The 18919-nt window shown below is 47.3% G+C and overlaps 2 protein-coding genes across 3 annotated transcripts in view; one reads left to right on the top strand and one right to left on the bottom strand.

Moving 5' to 3' along the window:
* LOC144766190 (uncharacterized) overlaps positions 1-18919 on the bottom strand; it is a 315417-nt gene that overhangs the window by 249801 nt on the left and 46697 nt on the right. The gene's annotated exons all lie outside the window — the stretch shown is intronic.
* Positions 1-18919, top strand: part of LOC144766034 (uncharacterized) — a 49457-nt gene that overhangs the window by 8339 nt on the left and 22199 nt on the right. The window contains exons 2-3 of the mRNA XM_078650344.1: positions 7965-8015; positions 9813-9930. The gene's annotated coding sequence lies outside the window, so the exon portion shown is untranslated. The remainder of the gene's footprint in view (positions 1-7964; positions 8016-9812; positions 9931-18919) is intronic.

Below are 18919 nucleotides of genomic sequence, written 5' to 3' on the forward strand. Positions count from 1 at the left end.
GCATTATCTTTTGTAGTTGCATCAATTTCCATAACATTAATTAAGTTAAGGGTGTTCAAATGGTCCATTAGCTCTCTACCCCATTGCATGTTTGTCTGCTGCTATGTGAATATTCACTTGACCATGAGTAAGTTAGCTTAGCATTAAAATCGCCCCCAGACAGATTCCTACTGACTTGAAAGAGTCGTTGGATTTTACAATAGATGCAATACAATTAAACAAATATATAAAATGCATATTTGGAACAGAATGAAAATCACAAGACCTGCCAAACGCCATTCAGCTACAAGCAATGCGCCCGCATGTTTATGGGTAATTCCTTCCACCCGAAAAGGAGCGTTTTTCATAGCACAGCAAGTGGGTGTTTGCCATGACCCTTCATCAGTATGAACGCTGTACCCTTCAATACGTTTTATTTGGTAGCCGAAACCATGCACCTTATTGCTGCTCTACTATAAACAAAAATCACACTTTGATACTAATATACACCTGGGGTATACTTAGACGTGGGCTATTGTGTAAAACTAAACAAGCCCACACACAGAGTGTCCTGTATGCCACCTATAACCGTCAAAGTTCCTATTTTACATACACACACAAGCAAAACATGTTTCTAAACATGGAAATAAATATAAGTAAACTCAACCACGATTATAAAAGACTTCTAGACAGACAAGCTGTTGGCCTTCACTAAGCCAGATGACTCACTGAGTTGACCCGACATCCGAGTGTGACCTCTACCAAATCTGAATACTCGTAGGGCAGGCTCAGCCTTTCATCCTTTAGAGGGTGATAAACTGGTCGCCATTGAGCTGGTAATAGGAACATCGGGTTATAAGGCTGCAATTGGTGTGATGCAGAAATGTACTTCTAATAACTCGTCCCACCCGTAGAGGTTTATTCACAGTAAATTACACCTCGTTCACTCCTGAGGCAGAGAGAGGCTTAAAGCTTCTGCAATCAGTAAACAATGTTATGTTATGTTATGTTAACATTTTGATTAAGCGCAACAGCTGCCCCAGCAAAGAGGCGTCCCGGCGCTGAGGATCCACAAGTACCATACCAATAGCGGAGAAAGAGCTGAGGCAGGAAGTCCTAAGGAGAGGGGAACAGATGGGTCTTAACGGCTTTCCGGAAGGTGGACAGGTTTTCCAAGGAGCGAATATTCAATGGCAAGGAGTTCCAGAGCTTAGCTCCCAGAACCCTGAAGGAGCGACCACCAATACGGCAGAGCTTTGTGCGGGGTACTATTACTAGGTGTTGGCCTAAAGAGCGCAGACTGCGCTGTGGCACATAAGGTGTTAGAAGCGGGCGCAGGAGTTTTGGGCATCTGGATTTGAGGATCTTGAATGCCAGGGTGAGGGTTTTAAATTGAATACGAGATTCAATGGGAAGCCAATGCAGCTTTCGAATGGTAGCTCTGACAGAGCATCTGCGGGGAAGACCCACCAAGGATCTTGCCGCCGAGTTCTGAACTCGTTGCAATCGCGCTATCTCCGCTTTGTTTGCACCCAAAAATAAAACACTGGCATAGTCCAAGCGAGAGAGGATTGTGGATTGTACAATGAGTTGCTGGACTTTAGAGTAAAAAAATTTGAGTATCGGGTTAAGACTCCTCAGCAGGCCCACACAGGTAGCTGCCACTCTTTTTGAGTGGGTCTGGAAGCTAAGCGAGGAGTCTATCCAGACTCCCAGGTTTTTGACTAATGATTTAGGTGGTGGAATGGTGCCCAAAGAAGAGGGCCACCAGTGCTCGTTCCAATAGCTGGTATTCCTCCCAACAAGCAGCACCTCCGTCTTACCTGCATTGAGCTGCAGCAATTGTCCGTCATCCACTGGGCTACTGCAGCCAGCCCACTCCTGAATCTCGAGGCCGAAGTAGATGGTCCTTCGGTGAGAGTGATTACCAGCTGCGTGTCATCTGCATATGACACCAGCGTGAGGTCCCACTCCTTAGCCACTACCGCAAGTGGCTGCACGTAGAGATTAAAAAGGAATGGGCGAAGTGCAGAGCCCTGAGGGACTCCCTGGCCGATGGAATGGGACTGGGAGAGAAACGGGGGAGCCGACACCCGGAAGGATCTGTCCTTCAAGAATGAGCGGAACCATTCCAGGGCAAGACCGGTAATCCCTACTGTCGCCAGATGATGTAGCAGAATGTCATGTGAAACCGTATCAAAGGCTGCGCTGAGATCTAACAGAATCAGCGCAGCGCTCTGACCGGCATCAAGAATTGTCCGGAGGTGTTCAGTCGTGGACAGGAGGGCAGACTCAGTACTGTGGCCCGGCCTGAACCCGTTTTGTGATGGGTCTAGGATGTTATTTTGATGCATATATTGGGACAATACGTTGCTAACATGAGCCTCCGCAAGTTTAGACACCCATGGGAGCAACGAAATGGGCCTGAAGTTTTCTAGTTTGGAGGGGACCAGAGTAGGCTTTTTGATAATGGTGGAAACCCATGCTTGTTTCCAGACAGTCGGGACATTGGCCGAAGAGAAGGAAATATTAAGTATAGAGGCCAGGGATGGTAGAAAGTATTCTAAAGACTTAATATTGGAATTAGTGGAGTTAAGTGGATCAAAAGAGTGCTGCGGGAATGACCTATATATTTTTTGCACTTTTTCTACAAAGAAAATGGCAAGGTACTCGCACTGCTGCGCGGAGGTGATACTGGAGACAGGGGTTCTGCTACTCTGCAGTCCTTGCACCAATTTAAAGATACATTTAGTGGGGTTCGGGCTAGAGTTGATTTCTTCTGCATAGAAAGAAGCAGGTGCGGAGCAAATAGCTTTGTGATACAGTTTTTGTTTGGCCAGATAAAATGCTTTATCCCTATCATTGTAGTCCCTTCTCCAGATTCGCTCGGCTTTTTTACAATCTTTCCGCATGGATCTCAAAGTGTCATTATACCATGGGTTGGAGGGGGATCTGCGCCCCTTAGTCCATTTAGCTGGAATGACGGCATCTAATCCTCTGGTAATCCAGTCATGGAAGGCGGCGTATGCCATATTGATGTCCATATTTGTCTCATAATGGAATGCTCCTAGAGTAGAGTGGAGGTCATTGGTTGTAAGTTTATGCCAAGGCCTCTTGAAGCGCCGGGTTGGCTCATCCTTGTTGAACATTTCCCTGACCATCATAGTAATTTTGATTAAATAGTGATCTGTCCATCCCATAGGTTTAGGCGCATCTGTCCTAACCTCCGGGATATTAGTAAAGACAGGGTCTAATACATGCCCAGCCGAGTGCGTAGCAGTCTGAATTAAAGAGTCTAGTTGTAAGGCCGCAAGGTCCGCCAGGAGATTTTTGATGGTAGGGTCATGAGTCAAATCAAAATGGAGGTTTAGATCTCCTAATATTGTGAAGTTAGCCGAACCCACAACCAAGGAGTTGGCCACCTCAAGGAGAGCTTTGATGAACTTAGAAGCAGGTCCAGGGGGTCGATAGATATAAAGCCCTGACAGAGCAAAGTGTGGGCCCATAATGATCTTAAATCGAGTGCTTTCACAGCCACAAATATCTTCCTTAATAAAGGAGCAGATATATTGATTTTTATAAATGACTGCTATGCCGCCGCCCCTTGCGTCTCTATTTAAGGTCTTGATCAAATAGCCGTCTGGCAACGTGAGGTTCGGTAGACTGGTCATGTTGTCCCGAAGCCATGTTTCACATAAAAAAAGAATGTCAGGGTTCTCATCAAGGAGGAGTGTGTTGACCTCTAAGTGGTGTTTTGCGAGAGACCTAATATTCAGTTGGAGGACGGTAATAGGTGTTTGTTTAAACAAGTCTGACCTGTGCCCAGATAAGCAGGGACTAGGTGTTGTGAATTCACAAGACTTACATTGTAAGCATGTCTGTCCAAGGTGGCCTGATAGCTCATCACAGGTCTGGCCAGGGTTCAGGGCAAGTAGAAGCTCCCTATCATAATGGCGAATTTCCCGTAGAGCTTGGCCAGGGGGACAGGCGAGAGGCGATGTCTTGGCGATGACGGGCGCAGACGGGCTTGCCTTCGGCGCGCAGACGACGCGCCTGATGCGCTCGTCCGCTGCGCATCCGGGGAATGCACATGGTTTATAGAAGGGGGGGGGGCGTGGCCTAGCGGTAGTGGGCGTGGCCATAGGGCTCTCGGTGATGGCGGCAAAGAAGATTGTTGATATGACTCGTGGCAGCGCTAAAATCCGCTGCGCGGGGAAACCAATGGTGTGATAAGTAAATAATAGGTGCCCAGGGAGAGGAGTAGGTACATAAAAACACAGTCTCACGGTCAATTTTATTTAAAAATGCAAACAAGCGCTCTCCCGGCTTCCGCCTCAGGAGGTAGGATTCTCTGGCTTGCGCTAGTGATCAGCGCTGCTTAAATGCCTTCGGCGGGGGGCGTGGCCTAGCGGTAGTGGGCGTGGCCATAGGGCTCTCGTGATGGCGGCAAAGAAGATTGTTGATGTGACCCGCTGCAGCGCTAAAATCCGCTGCGCGGGAAAACCAAGGGTGTGATAAGTAAATAATAGGTGCCCAGGGAGAGGAGTAGGTAAATAAAAACACAGTCTCATGGTCAATTTTATTAAAAAATGCAAACAAGCGCTCTCCCGGCTTCCGCCTCAGGAGGTAGAATTCTCAGGAGTGATTCAATGGAGTGATTGTCACATACAGAACGAAGATCGGATTTGACAGAAATGTTTCTGGGCCGCAGATTGGACTCGTTTTGTCCATATTTTAAAAAAAAATCTTTTTATTTAAGAAACAAGAAAAAGAACAATAATAACAGGTGGCTTACATCGCGGAATGAAGGATTAATAATATACATACAGGGCATATAGACGGAGAATCATCAAGAGAGTCTGCTCACGTGTTACATCTGGTATATGGCTGCACTACAATCAGGATAGTCAAAACAAACGCCTACCACCCACCCCACCTCCCCAAGAAAGCAGGATAAACATTGAATAACAACCCCGGATAGAAGGGAGGGGGAAGGGTGCAGCAATAAGAAGGTTACGAAGCTACGTCCACTGTACCGAACACTGTGAGAAATTACGCGACAATTGGCTAACTCACGCAAGTGATATCTCCACCAGAACCCGTCCACCCCATAACACAAATCCGCTACTCAAGAAGACCACCTATATCAGGATTTTGAAGAATTTCAAACATAAAAAACTACAAATACAATCTAAACAAACACCCCTCCCCCCACCCTTCACCCCAGCATATGGCTTGCGCCCTATCCCCAACTAGCTGCGTGCCTGTCACCCCATCTAACTAGGTACTAAATGTAGTAAAACCTGGAGGAGGACATCTCAATACGGACCCCCGGTCCTCCCTCCCCCCGCCAGAACCAAGAATCCCCATAATAAACACATAACTCCATTGAAAAGCAAATTTAAAAACTAAACAGGGGAAACAGTAACGACCACCCTACCTCCCATAAATACAATGGTAACAAATCCCACTTCAGAAAACCCATAGTGCCAAACCCCAACAGTCAGTCTCATCCTTGACCCTTCCGATCAGTCGAGCAAGCCCCTTCCAGACAGGCTTTCGCCTCCGCAGGATAGTCGGAATGTGAAAACAGTTCAGTATAGTTCCGTATGAGGCGAGGCAAAGTTATAGAGTCCCTAGGAATTTTATCGGCAGCAACGGTGACCCTCGTCGACATAAGCTCACGACGTCTGTGCCTCTGTGAGGAAATTGAAAGCGTCAAAGAGGGGTAGAATGCTGAATCATTCCATAGAGAGATCCCAGCAAGAGAGTCCGGAAGGGGAGTAACAATTAAACCAAACTCGGTAGACGATGTTGGTGGGCTTGGCAGACCATAGGGCACGTCGAGTACACGATTATCGACCATCACATTGCCATGAAGCTCCGACACCTCTCGTGGCACAGGGTACACTGCCGCTACAGGGACCGCCATGGGTGATGTAGGCTGATCAGGATTTTGAGACGGTGTAGGGTCCGGTCCCACTTGTCCAAGTCCGTGTGCAACCAGAATCATTTTTCAGACAATGAACTCCACATGGGAATGTAAGGCCCCGATCGCTGCCAATACAGATCGTATCGACGGTTCAGACTCAGTCCGTCCCACCGAATCGTGGTCCGAGACACCCATGTCCGCGTCCCCCCGAGGCCCGGCCTACCCCGGGGGAATCGGCTAATTTTGGGACGGACTGTCGCGGAGGGAGAACGAGGACTTACCAAGGTTGCGGTCCAGGTTCCGAGGCCACAGGCGTAGATCCCAACCCGGCAAACACCGGCGGGTTCAGACCGGGTCTCCGGGCCAGGGACCCACACCCGCAGCGCACTGTCGTGCCTCGTCAACCCTCCATCGATTGTAGGCTAGAACAACGACCGCCGTCAAAATCGGGCTTAAAATCTTTTCCCATGTCCAAGGACCGGACCCTGATGGTTACCCACAGCCGATGTTATTCAACTGGAACCCGGCTGGGCCAGTACTCAAGTCCCCGGATCACAAGCTGGTGTAGGCCCCAAACTAAAACTCGACGTAACTTCGTCCACAAAGCTGGAAAAAATCCCGGGATTGCACCAAAATATAACGTAGCCGTTCACACACCCGGAGGCAGGGTGGAAATTCAGGATTTGTAGCAGGATTGTCCGGCGGAGGACGGAGGTCGGCGGAGCCGGGAGCCTATGCGGCCATCTTAGTTGCGAGCGTAGCTCCTCCGTTTTCTCCATATTTGTTCGCAGATTAACCCGGTTTAGTATTCAGACACATCACACAAGGGTCTTTCTAGGACTCTTGACTTGGGCCTCCAAATGAACATCTACTGAGGTTTGTCTGGCTCGTTTTCTGGTTTCCGGGAAGAATGCTGTCACGCAGCATGTTTGTTTAGGAGATTAGACAAAGTAATCACAGTGTTTCTTACAAAAAATAAAGCGTGAATGCCGTGTGTAATTAAAAAAAAATGATGTCAGAGAAGCGCATTTGTTTCTGAAGCAAACTAATCAAAGTAACCAGCGTAAGTAAAAAATCTGGCTACATTGTAAACGGTAAAAAAAGTAACCAACACGTAAAAACGGACTCTGGAGCAAATGAGTTTTAAAGGTGTCCAATAGCTTCCGGTAGAGACTATATAGAAAACTGAGAAAAAGGAAAACATCAAGTGAAAACGGACTTGGAAGCAAATGAGGCGGGAGGAGTAAAAGCACAGAATGGGAGGCTGATGCTAGCGGTTTCGAATAGAAAGCTAAAGAAGGGAATGTTTGAGAATGGAGAAGGGGTAAGAATAGTTGGCAAACAAGTCGGATGGGGGTGGGGGTGGGGGAGAAGGGGAGTGAGCGAGTGGGAGGGAAGCACTGGTGAAGCATCACGTTTCAAGAGCCTGGTGGGTGGGGGGCGGGGGAGCCAGCGAGTGGGAGGGAGGAAAGGAGCATATGAGGATGGGGTGTGAGTGAGGGGGATCAGAAGCCTTTGATGGTGGTGTGCGAGGCCAAGCGCGTACTGGAGAAGCGCCACGCTTCAAGAGTTAACATGCATTGTGAGAAATCCGCATGGAATCTGCTTGGTCAGAGAGTTTGTTTTAACTACATTACTCTCGTCTATTTATCCCTGCCGGATAGAATAGTCGAGACCTAAAAACTTCATCTTGCAGACGAACCAAGAATCACGCTTGAATGTCACAACTTTTTAAAACAAGGTAGTCAGGAAAGTGTGGCGAATATATTGCAGCTCTTTGCATTTTGACAGCCCCAAGCAAATTTGAGAACAGAGTGGATGTATGTAGCAGAGACGAGTCTGTTCACCCAATGTGAGTGGTGATATCCGCTTTGCTGATCTGTCTGCAGTTATGATGCTGCTGACAGTAGCGTGTCTGCTAAAAGTGATGGCGTGACTGGTGGAACAGTAAAGCCAAATAAGAGAAAGTTATCTTCCGACACCGCAGTCTTCGTGACTAAGACCAGTAATACTGAAGACTCTTGAGACTCACAGCAGTAATTTCTTCTTTCAGAGCGTTATTGCTCCAGATGGAGTGAAGCCAAGAAGTAAGCACATTACTAAGGTACCAACAATGTTCAATATTGTTCATTTGTATTAACTGTTTCTCTTTTGCAGCATTTTGAAATGCATTTTCTAGTTTTGTTGCTTTTTGTTTAGTTTTTTCTTGTAGGTTGGTACCTTTGGTTTAAAGGGAAAGATGTTGTAGTGTGTGATCTTAATGCTGCAGTTTGCATTTCATTACCATTATTTGCTTATCCTGGAAAATCTCCAGGGTGTAGGAGATTTGTTGTTCCAGAGTTCATTCTTCAGCTTCTGGGCAGTTGTCGCTCTGTGGCGACCTGTGGTCCTGTTTCTCTGCTCTTCTTGTAGCAGCTCCTATCAGAGCTTCATCCTCCCGCCAACGATAATAAGATGCCAGCACACAACACAGCCTATGTTGGGTTAAGTCCATCTGCTCTGCGCAGTTAGAGCTAAGATAAAGTTCTACGGACCCATCAGGCTGTGAATGTAACCTAAGGGCTTAAGATGAAATGTAGAGCTTACCTCCTTCCTGAGTGGCTCCAGTCTGCTGTGTGCAGACCCTATAGCTGGCAGCACCCAGGAGTATGTATGTATAAATCAGATTATGTTGGAAGTAATCTGCAATATAGTGGCAGGCAGCCCCCTGCCATAGAGTAGGGTTTCTCATAGTGTTTTAATTCCTGACACATTAATGGAGATTGTCTTTTAACAGGCAGAAGAACAACACTGACCATATATTTCTCTGGATTTGTTTTTAAAATGATGTACACATTCGGAATGGCATTTCGTTCTGCTGGAATAATAAGACAAGTTATCTTGCACTCTATGTTGTTGCATGGATTTTTGGCTGCAATGCATTCCATGTTTTATTCAATCGTGCTTTCTACAGGGCGCACATACATGATTTGCTGCTGTAGAGAAATAATGCTCCTGTGTACTGTGGCAGATTCTGAAATATTGAAAAACTTCATGATTTCTCTTTCAGCACTTCATAGTAAAACCTTTCAATTTTTGACTTAATCATTTGGCAGAAACATAACTTTGTACCATTAAAATAGTTTTGATGGGGAACATTCATGTGGGGTTAGGACTGGCTCGACCAGAGTGCTTGCTGACTTGGAGGAGTATGGAGTTGACCACCTTGCTTTGTCCGGTGTGGAACCAATCCAGCGATGCTTTGCTGCAGACTCATTTGCCCTGATAGCTGGTCAATAGTTTGAGGAGGAGGAGGTGAAGAGCTGGCTAAGTGTGCCATGAGCCTGGCAATTCAGTACATCCCTGAGAAATGAGCTTTGAGTCGAAGTAGTGTTCCTCTTATACCACGTGCAATTCATCCTCTCCAAAACCTCAAGAATTCCTGGGTGTCAAGGGCGGCTGATTCTGATTGGGTGATTGATAGTTTTCCAGAAACTCATGTTCTTGATTGTTCATGTTTGTCAGTAGTTAATTAAACACGCCCAGGGGTTTTATCTCTTCAGTGACACAAGCTGCAATAAAACTTTCTTTGTCGTCAAAGAATGGAAGGGCTGTGGAACTGTCATTCATCTCACTGCTAAGCAGAGCAGTGTCATGCTTCACCCTCACTCAGGCCTCTGATTTTGACCAACATCGCTTAGAACAATGGGACTTTAAAGACAATCCTTTTAATGAGAAAAACAAAACTACAAGTCCCTTAAGCAATAGTGGTGGAAGGTGTCACGCATGACCTGGAGCAACATCCGATTCAGCACATCCAGTTCCATTTTTTAAGTATTTGACACAATATTGAATTTATAACCTTTGTTTTTTATGGTCATGAGTCATCAGATATACTAAAAACGTGTCTTTTATTTTCAAGGTCAATTAAGTAATGGTCGCCAGCTTGGAAGCTCTGTTAATTCTTCGGTATTTGTCATTGATCTCCACATGTGGCTGGTTTAGGTCTGCCCCTGCATCATTCCCGATAACTCACACAGGTAAGGAGCTTGTAGCAGCAACATGAAAACCCCATACTCGTCTGTAAGAAGTGCGCTCCGAGGCAGGTATCCGATCATTTTTGTGAAACAAGCAAGGGTCAATATCTGCTATGTACATTTGTTAAAATAAAACACAGTTATACTGTTCCGGAGGTTCAGTCCCAAAGACATTATTTAGTTATTTATTTAATTATACAAGATTTATAATGCGCATGGCTGCCCCAGCGACGAGGCGTCCCAGCGCAACCAGAACCGGCAGCGAGAACAGGGGGGCTTACAAACACGGGAGATTACAGAGTGGGGAACAACCATGTTTTTAATGATTTCCGAAATGGCAAAAGATTGGTGGTCAATCGAATGCTAACTGGCAGAGAATTCCAAAGCTTGGCTGCCATGAAACAGAAAGAGCGACCCCCCGTCCTTGCCCTCCTCACTCGAGGGACACAGACCAAACTGTGGTGTACGGAGCGCAAGGTGCCCCTGGGCAAATAATACTTCAGCAGGCCAGATAGCCCAGTAGGGGCTTGCTGTTTCAGGATTTTGTGCGCAGTGCACAGCACCTTGAACTGAATACGAGCTTCGATCGGCAACCAATGCAGTTTCAGAAGCACTCGTGCAACAGATTGGGATCTTGGGAGTCCCACTAACATGCGGGCTGCCGCGTTTTGAACCCTCGGCAGGCGTTATTGGCCCCTAAGTATAGGGCATTGCCATAGTCAAGCCTCGCAAGAATGGGGGCTTGCATGATGGCTTGGCGAACGCTGGGCGGAAAGAGACCAAGCAAATGCCTCAATCCTCTCAGAAGGCCAAAGCAAACAGCAGCAACAGCTCTGGTCTGCTTCTCGAATGTTAGACCGGAGTCGAACCAAACACCCAGGTTCTTTACCGTCTCCTTCAGAAGCGGGGCAGGTTTCAGATGTTCAGGCCAGCACTGCTTGGACCAAAGCTCCTGGTCCTTCCCAAAGAGAAGAATCTCGGACTTGCTGGCATTTAGTTGAAGGCAATTAGCCTTCATCCAGTCGGAGATAATCGCCAGATCCTCTGTAACTGAACGCAGATACCCTAGGAAGCATGTGCTTTTAAGACTAGTTGCGATCACTTACCTGAAGGTGACATGCTTCATCATTGGGCTATGCTCTTCACCAGGTCGGTGCTACAATGCCGGGCGGGTACCACAAGAGGGGATTTTGTCGGAGATCTTCTAACACTATCAATGCTACAGCAATTCCTTCCTGGTGCTGAACATCTTTGAATTCCATTGTTCATGACGAGCTCAGCTCGTCATGAGCACACAAGCAGTGTACTGCATGACCAGCTGAGCTCGTCATGAGCATGGAAGGGGTTAAGAAGTACGCCGGATAAGCATAGTAGGTCAGAGGATGTTGTGTCATAAGATGTGAGATTGGTGAAGTCTGAATATAAGATCAGCTATCGACCAGTTGCCGCAATATAGTTCATGTGATCTTCCTGGTCCATGTTGAGATTAAAAACAGTGGCAGAGAAACTGAGGAACTAATGGCCCCTATCACTGTGTGAAAATGTCGATCACCTATGGACCTGCTGGTAAGCTGGGGTCTATACTTCATGTCAACTTTTTTCATGCCTTGTGTAGTCATGGAGCAATCTGTTGACATTTCATCGGGACCAAATATGGGAAAATGGGTAAATGTGACCTAATCTTCTCCACCACGTGAGGAGCTCTGTAACTCAAAGCTCTGCACCGTGCATACGTGATAAGGTGCCTATTAACTTCTTACAACCACAGGTGAGCACTGCCTAACAGAGTGCACTAGATACGGTAACCCTCCTAAAATTCAGGACATATTGACTTATCCAATAGCGAGGACGCCGCATCAGAGGGCAACTGGTTTGAAAAGCACATGCTTCTAGCGTGCCTGCGTTCAGTTAGAGATAATGTCTGTGGGACTGAACCTCCAGACCAGTATACTGTGAGTTGATTTATATGAAGAATGTGTATACTGGACTGTATTTTCCTCGTCATCTCTTGTGCTATGTAAAATAAAACGCAACACACCGGGAGGCCAACAAATCTATCATACATTTAATGCAAAAATAGCAAAAGGCCAAGCAAACTAACAAGTGACAATTGTCTTTGCAATGGACGAGAGCATCCACCCTAAAGCAAGTTGAAGTATATCATGCTAATGCTACACAATGTATTTTTATGCACTTTTCTCCTAATACAAGTCAAGGAAACATGAACACGTGATAGAAACAGTTACTGAAACAACACTAATGAGTAGGAGGCAGGATCTTCTCTCGAGAGGAATGTGAGGAGTCCGTGAGGTGCAGATAAAAGATACACAGACAAGCTGCAAAATTCACTGTTTCTGGAAATAACACTTCTGTTTGTAAATATTCAATTTACTACTAGATACAGGAAAGTGTGCAGATGAACATCACTAAATAAAATGGTTCTGGGCCCTAATAGAATCATGTAACTTTGCAGGCATATTAAGGCGTACAGTCCCGTCAAATTAATATAAGAATATTGTAATTTGGTTCTGTAATATATCAATGCACATTGAGGCATTCATGTGTAACCAATTATCGGTATTAAAGAAACCAGTATATCCAGTTATGCTTTCTCAATTCCTGCTTGTAATGAATACCAGAGGCTAGCGTTGTTGCTAGCCAGCTCCAGTCACCAGTGGCCCGTCACATATTATCCTCAATAGGATCAACGCCCAAGGCCTGTGCAGCCACTAACCTGCCTTAGTCAGTAGTGACCTCCCAGACCTGTTATTCTGCATATAATCAGCAAGGCTTCGGCTCTAAATACACTCACCCCCACATCCTTCCCTTATAATAGCAATGTAATTTATTTACTTACATCATACGGTAGGTATCGCACTATATCACACGATCCCAAAAACAAAGAAAATCAAAAATTGCCTAACCATTCAGCACTCCACCTTGTCAAAAATGACTAAATCACACCAAGCACTATAGCCTGCCACATCACATGGCACACTCAGCCACAACATGACCAGATACCACAGCAGGGATTTGGGGCCATTAATCTTATGTTCGAGGCATGTGTACTGTAGATGCACATGCTTTGCATACTCCTGCCATCTTGTGTTGGGTCCAGATGTTTGCAAGTTGTTTTTCTTTGAAGAAGTCTTTCCAGTCACGAGGTAAGGTGACTCCTCCTTTCAGTGATAGTGCACATGGTCATTGACTCCATTGTTAGATTGTTTTTTACCCCCAACGGGTTCGGATGTGTATTGCTGCGCTCCGACACCGTTCCTCGGGTTCCCCTCGGTGCGCAGCAATACACTCTACCCTCAACAGTATTGTTTCAGTCTGCATTTCTTTGTTCTCCGCATTTCAGATTGATCGACAAACTCTCCATTATTGATAGAAAACCTTGTGGGCAACCGTTGGGCTACGTAGGGCCAGCCTTCTACAAATGGAACGGACTCCATTCCATTTCTTTCCTTGGTACCACGCCAAGTACCCTCGCACTGGCCTACATCAAGTTTGTAACTTATGTCTCTCTCCGGAGCACAAGGAGGAAGACAGTGACGCTTGTAAGTTCTTTCAGTCCAATAGGACTCTACCCGATCATCAGGCTCGATGACGAGAGAGGCAGAGCCAAAGCATTCAAAACACTCTGGATATCTTTGCAGAAGAATCTGACCTAGAAGAGATAGAAGCGTCCTCCGTTGAAGAAGAGGCGATTCCAGAGTCCGATTCCGAGCTCGAAATCTATCTGGAGTCCCAAGATGTGCCTTCGGGACATGGTGCCGTGAGTACCGAAGACCCCTTGCCCCCTAAATCCTCTTCTAAAACTCATAAGGCTACAGCACCACCTCTGCCTTCTGGCCAAAGTCGGCACCGAGACAATGTTTCCAACGTCACATCCCTCGGCTCGGCACCAAAACAAACCGTCAAGCCTTCCAGCTCCAGATCGAGTCAGAAGAAATTACCTTCAGATCCGAAATCATCAGGCTCCAGGACAAATCTGGTTTGGAGCCGAAACCCTCCGCTTCGAAACACCATCTCGCTTCTGAGGCAAAACATTCTATAGACTAACCGAAATCCGAGGACAATGTTCTCGAGCCTCCATAACCAATTTTAGACGTTCTTAAGGCCAAATTGGATCTTAAACAAAAGAACATTTTAATTAATCCTGATACTGGACATAAATCCAGCGAAACACAAGCATCCTGGAGAGGACACTTCTGATAAGATTCCCTAAAAGAAGAAGAACATGGCTACTAACCATGTTAATCCTGCCCCACAACCCTCCCCGTCGCCACCTTCTTCTCCACAGTTAATAATTGAAGAGCCCTTACACATAATACCTCAGGGATCTCCACATCCAGATCCAGATGTGGACAAGGTGATGATGATACTCATTTGCCTGCAGACCCATGGAATGATTACACCATTGGCCTCCAGTAGACAATGAGCCAGACCTTTACCCGGCAAAGCTATCACCACCAGATGATAATATGGCTTATGAACAGCTCATTGCCAGAGCAGCAGAGTATCATGGGGGTACCATCACATAAAGAGACATTAGAGGAGGACTTCCTATTTGAAACACTTGAGTCTACGCACAGGTCAAGTCAAACACTCCCTATGCTTGAAGGCATGATGAGGCATGCATATGATATCTTTAAAGACCCTTTCAGGGCATGTATTATAACTCCAAGGGTAGATAAAAAATATCAACATTCACCATCAGAGCCTGTGTTTATTAAGGGACAATTACCTCTTGACTCTCTACAACGCTTGCAAAACAGCTAACTCGCAAACCTGTGGGGATGCACCTCCCCCAGATAAAGAATCCAAACTTACAGATGTCTCGGGGAAATGAGTAGCTGTTCAAGCCGCTAACCATTGACGCATCGCAAACACACAGGGCCTACTAGCTAGGTACAACAGGGCACACTGGGATGAGATGGAGCAACTGCTCCAATATCTCCCAGACTCACACAAAACTAAGGCACAGTAGTTAGTTGAAGAGGGGAAACTCATTTCTAACTCCTCAATGAGATGTGCTTTAGACGCAGCAGGCACCGCAGCTAGGGAGATCAATATCTCCTTAGAAGGCGTGCATGGCCTAGAATCTCAGCTCGGGAGATCAATACCAGCATTCTCCTCAGAAGGCGTGCATGGCATAGGATCTCAGCTCGGGAGATCAATACCAGCATTCTCCTTAGAAGGCGTGCATGGCTTAGGATCTCAGCTCGGGAGATCAATACCAGCATTCTCCTTAGAAGGCGTGCATGGCGTAGGATCTCAGCTCGGGAGATATATACCCGCATTCTCTTCTGAAGGCGTGCATGGCCTAGAATCTCAGCTCGGGAGATCAATACCAGCATTCTCCTTAGAAGGCGTGCATGGCTTAGGATCTCAGCTAGGGAGATCAATACCAGCATTCTCCTCAGAAGGCGTGCATGGCTTAGGATCTCATCTCGGGAGATCAATTCCAGCATTCTCCTCAGAAGGTGTGCATGGCTTAGGGTCTCAGCTAGGGAGATCAATACCAGCATTCTCCTCAGAAGGTGTGCATGGCTTAGGGTCTCAGCTCGGGAGATCAATTCCAGCATTCTCCTTAGAAGGCGTGCATGGCTTAGGGTCTCAGCTCGGGAGATCAATTCCAGCATTCTCCTTAGAAGGCGTGCATGGCTTAGGGTCTCCGCTAGGGAGATCAATTCCAGCATTCTCCTCTGAAGGTGTGCATGGCTTAGGATCTCAGCTCGGGAGATCAATACGAGCATTCTCCTTAGAAGGCGTGCATGGCTTAGGATCTCAGCTCGGGAGATCAATACCAGCATTCTCCTCAGAAGGCGTGCATGGCTTAGGATCTCAGCTCGGGAGATCAATTCCAGCATTCTCCTTAGAAGGCGTGCATGGCTTAGGGTCTCAGCTAGGGAGATCAATACCAGCATTCTCCTCAGAATGCATGCATGGCTTAGGATCTCAGCTCGGGAGATCAATACCAGCATTCTCCTCAGAAGGCGTGCATGGCTTAGGATCTCAGCTAGGGAGATCAATACCAGCATTCTCCTTAGAAAGCGTGCATGGCTTAGGATCTCAGCTCGGGAGATCAATTCCAGCATTCTCCTCAGAAGGCGTGCATGGCTTAGGGTCTCAGCTCAGGAGATCAATACCAGCATTCTCCTTAGAAGGCGTGCATGGCTTAGGATCTCAGCTCGGGAGATCAATACCAGCATTCTCCTTAGAAGGCATGCATGGCTTAGGGTCTCAGCTAGGGAGATCAATACCAGCATTCTCCATAGAAGGCGTGAATGGCTTAGGATCTCAGCTCGGTGGATAAATACCAGCATTCTCCATAGAAGGCGTGCATGGCTTAGGATCTCCGCTCGGGAGATCAATACCAGCATTCTCCTTAGAAGGCGTGCATGACTTAGGGTCACAGCTAGGGAGATCAATACCAGCATTCTCCTTAGAAGGCGTGCATGGCCTAGAATCTCAGCTCGGGAGATCAATACCAGCATTCTCCTCAGAAGGCGTGCATGGCTTAGGATCTCAGCTCGGGAGATCAATACCAGCATTCTCCTTAGAAGGCGTGCATGGCCTAGGATCTCAGCTCGGGAGATCAATACCAGCATTCTCCTCAGAAGGCGTGCATGGCTTAGGATCTCAGCTCGGGAGATCAATACCAGCATTCTCCTTAGAAGGCGTGCATGGCTTAGGATCTCAGCTAGGGAGATCAATACCAGCATTCTCCTCAGAAGGCGTGCATGGCTTAGGATCTCAGCTCGGGAGATCAATTCCAGCATTCTCCTCAGAAGGTGTGCATGGCTTAGGGTCTCAGCTAGGGAGATCAATACCAGCATTCTCCTCAGAAGGTGTGCATGGCTTAGGGTCTCAGCTCGGGAGATCAATTCCAGCATTCTCCTTAGAAGGCGTACATGGCTTAGGGTCTCAGCTCGGGAGATCAATTCCAGCATTCTCCTTAGAAGGCGTGCATGGCTTAGGGTCTCCGCTAGGGAGATAAATTCCAGCATTCTCCTCTGAAGGTGTGCATGGCTTAGGATCTCAGCTCGGGAGATCAATACGAGCATTCTCCTTAGAAGGCGTGCATGGCTTAGGATCTCAGCTCGGGAGATCAATACCAGCATTCTCCTCAGAAGGCGTGCATGGCTTAGGATCTCAGCTCGGGAGATCAATTCCAGCATTCTCCTTAGAAGGCGTGCATGGCTTAGGGTCTCAGCTAGGGAGATCAATACCAGCATTCTCCATAGAAGGCGTGAATGGCTTAGGATCTCAGCTCGGTGGATAAATACCAGCATTCTCCATAGAAGGCGTGCATGGCTTAGGATCTCAGCTAGGGAGATCAATACCAGCATTCTCCTTAGAAGGCGTGCATGGCTTAGGATCTCAGCTCGGGAGATCAATTCCAGCATTCTCCTCAGAAGGCGTGCATGGCTTAGGGTCTCAGCTCAGGAGATCAATACCAGCATTCTCCTTAGAAGGCGTGCATGGCTTAGGATCTCAGCTCGGGAGATCAATACCAGCATTCTCCTTAGAAGGCATGCATGGCTTAGGGTCTCAGCTAGGGAGATCAATACCAGCATTCTCCATAGAAGGCGTGAATGGCTTAGGATCTCAGCTCGGTGGATAAATACCAGCATTCTCCATAGAAGGCGTGCATGGCTTAGGATCTCCGCTCGGGAGATCAATACCAGCATTCTCCTTAGAAGGCGTGCATGGCTTAGGGTCTCAGCTCGGGAGATGAATACTAGCATTCTCCTCAGAAGGCGTGCATGGCTTAGGGTCTCAGCTAGGGAGATCATTTCCAGCATTCTCCTCTGAAGGCGTGCATGGCTTAGGATCTCAGCTCTGGAGATCAATACCAGCATTCTCTTCAGAAGGCGTGCATGGCTTAGGATCTCAGCTCGGGAGATCAATTCCAGCATTCTCCTTAGAAGGCGTGCATGGCTTAGGATCTCAGCTCGGAAGATCAATACCAGCATTCTCCTTAGAAGGCGTGCATGGCTTATCATCTCAGCTCGGGAGATCAATACCAGCATTCTCATCAGAAGGCGTGCATGGCTTAGGATCTCAGCTCGAGAGATCAATTCCAGCATTCTCCTCTGAAGGCGTGCATGGCTTAGGGTCTCAGCTAGGGAGATCAATACCAGCATTCTCTTTAGAAGGTTGCATGGCTTAGGGTCTCAGCTCGGGAGATCAATACTAGCATTCTCCTCAGAAGGCGTGCATGGCTTAGGGTCTCAGCTCGGGAGATCAATGCCAGCATTCTCCTTAGAAGGCGTGCATGGCTTAGGGTCTCAGCTCGGGAGATCAATACCAGCATTCTCCTCAGAAGGCGTGCATGGCTTAGGGTCTCAGCTCAGGAGATCAATTCCAGCATTCTCCTTAGAAGGCGTGCATGGCTTAGGATCTCAGCTCGGGAGATCAATACCAGCATTCTCCTTAGAAGGCGTGCATGGCTTAGGATCTCAGCTCGGGAGATCAATACCATCATTCTCCCCAGAAGGCGTGCATGGCTTAGGGACTCTGCTCGGGAGATCAATACCAGCATTCTCCTCAGAAGGCGTGCATGGCTTAGGGTCTCAGCTCGGGAGATCAATACCAGCATTCTCCCCAGAAGGCGTGCATGGCTTAGGGTCTCAGCTCGGGAGATCAATTCCAGCATTCTCCTCAGAAGGCGTGCATGGCTTAGGATCTCAGCTCGGGAGATCAATACCATTATTCTCCCCAGAAGGCATGCATGGCTTAGGGTCTCAGCTCGGGAGATCAATACCAGCATTCTCTTTAGAAGGTTGCATGGCTTAGGGTCTCAGCTCGGGAGATCAATACTAGCATTCTCCTCAGAAGGCGTGCATGGCTTAGGGTCTCAGCTCGGGAGATCAATGCCAGCATTCTCCTTAGAAGGCGTGCATGGCTTAGGGTCTCAGCTCGGGAGATCAATACCAGCATTCTCCTCAGAAGGCGTGCATGGCTTAGGGTCTCAGCTCAG

This window comes from Lissotriton helveticus, chromosome 1_1, assembly GCF_964261635.1.
Source record: "Lissotriton helveticus chromosome 1_1, aLisHel1.1, whole genome shotgun sequence".
Lineage (NCBI taxonomy): Eukaryota > Metazoa > Chordata > Amphibia > Caudata > Salamandridae > Lissotriton > Lissotriton helveticus.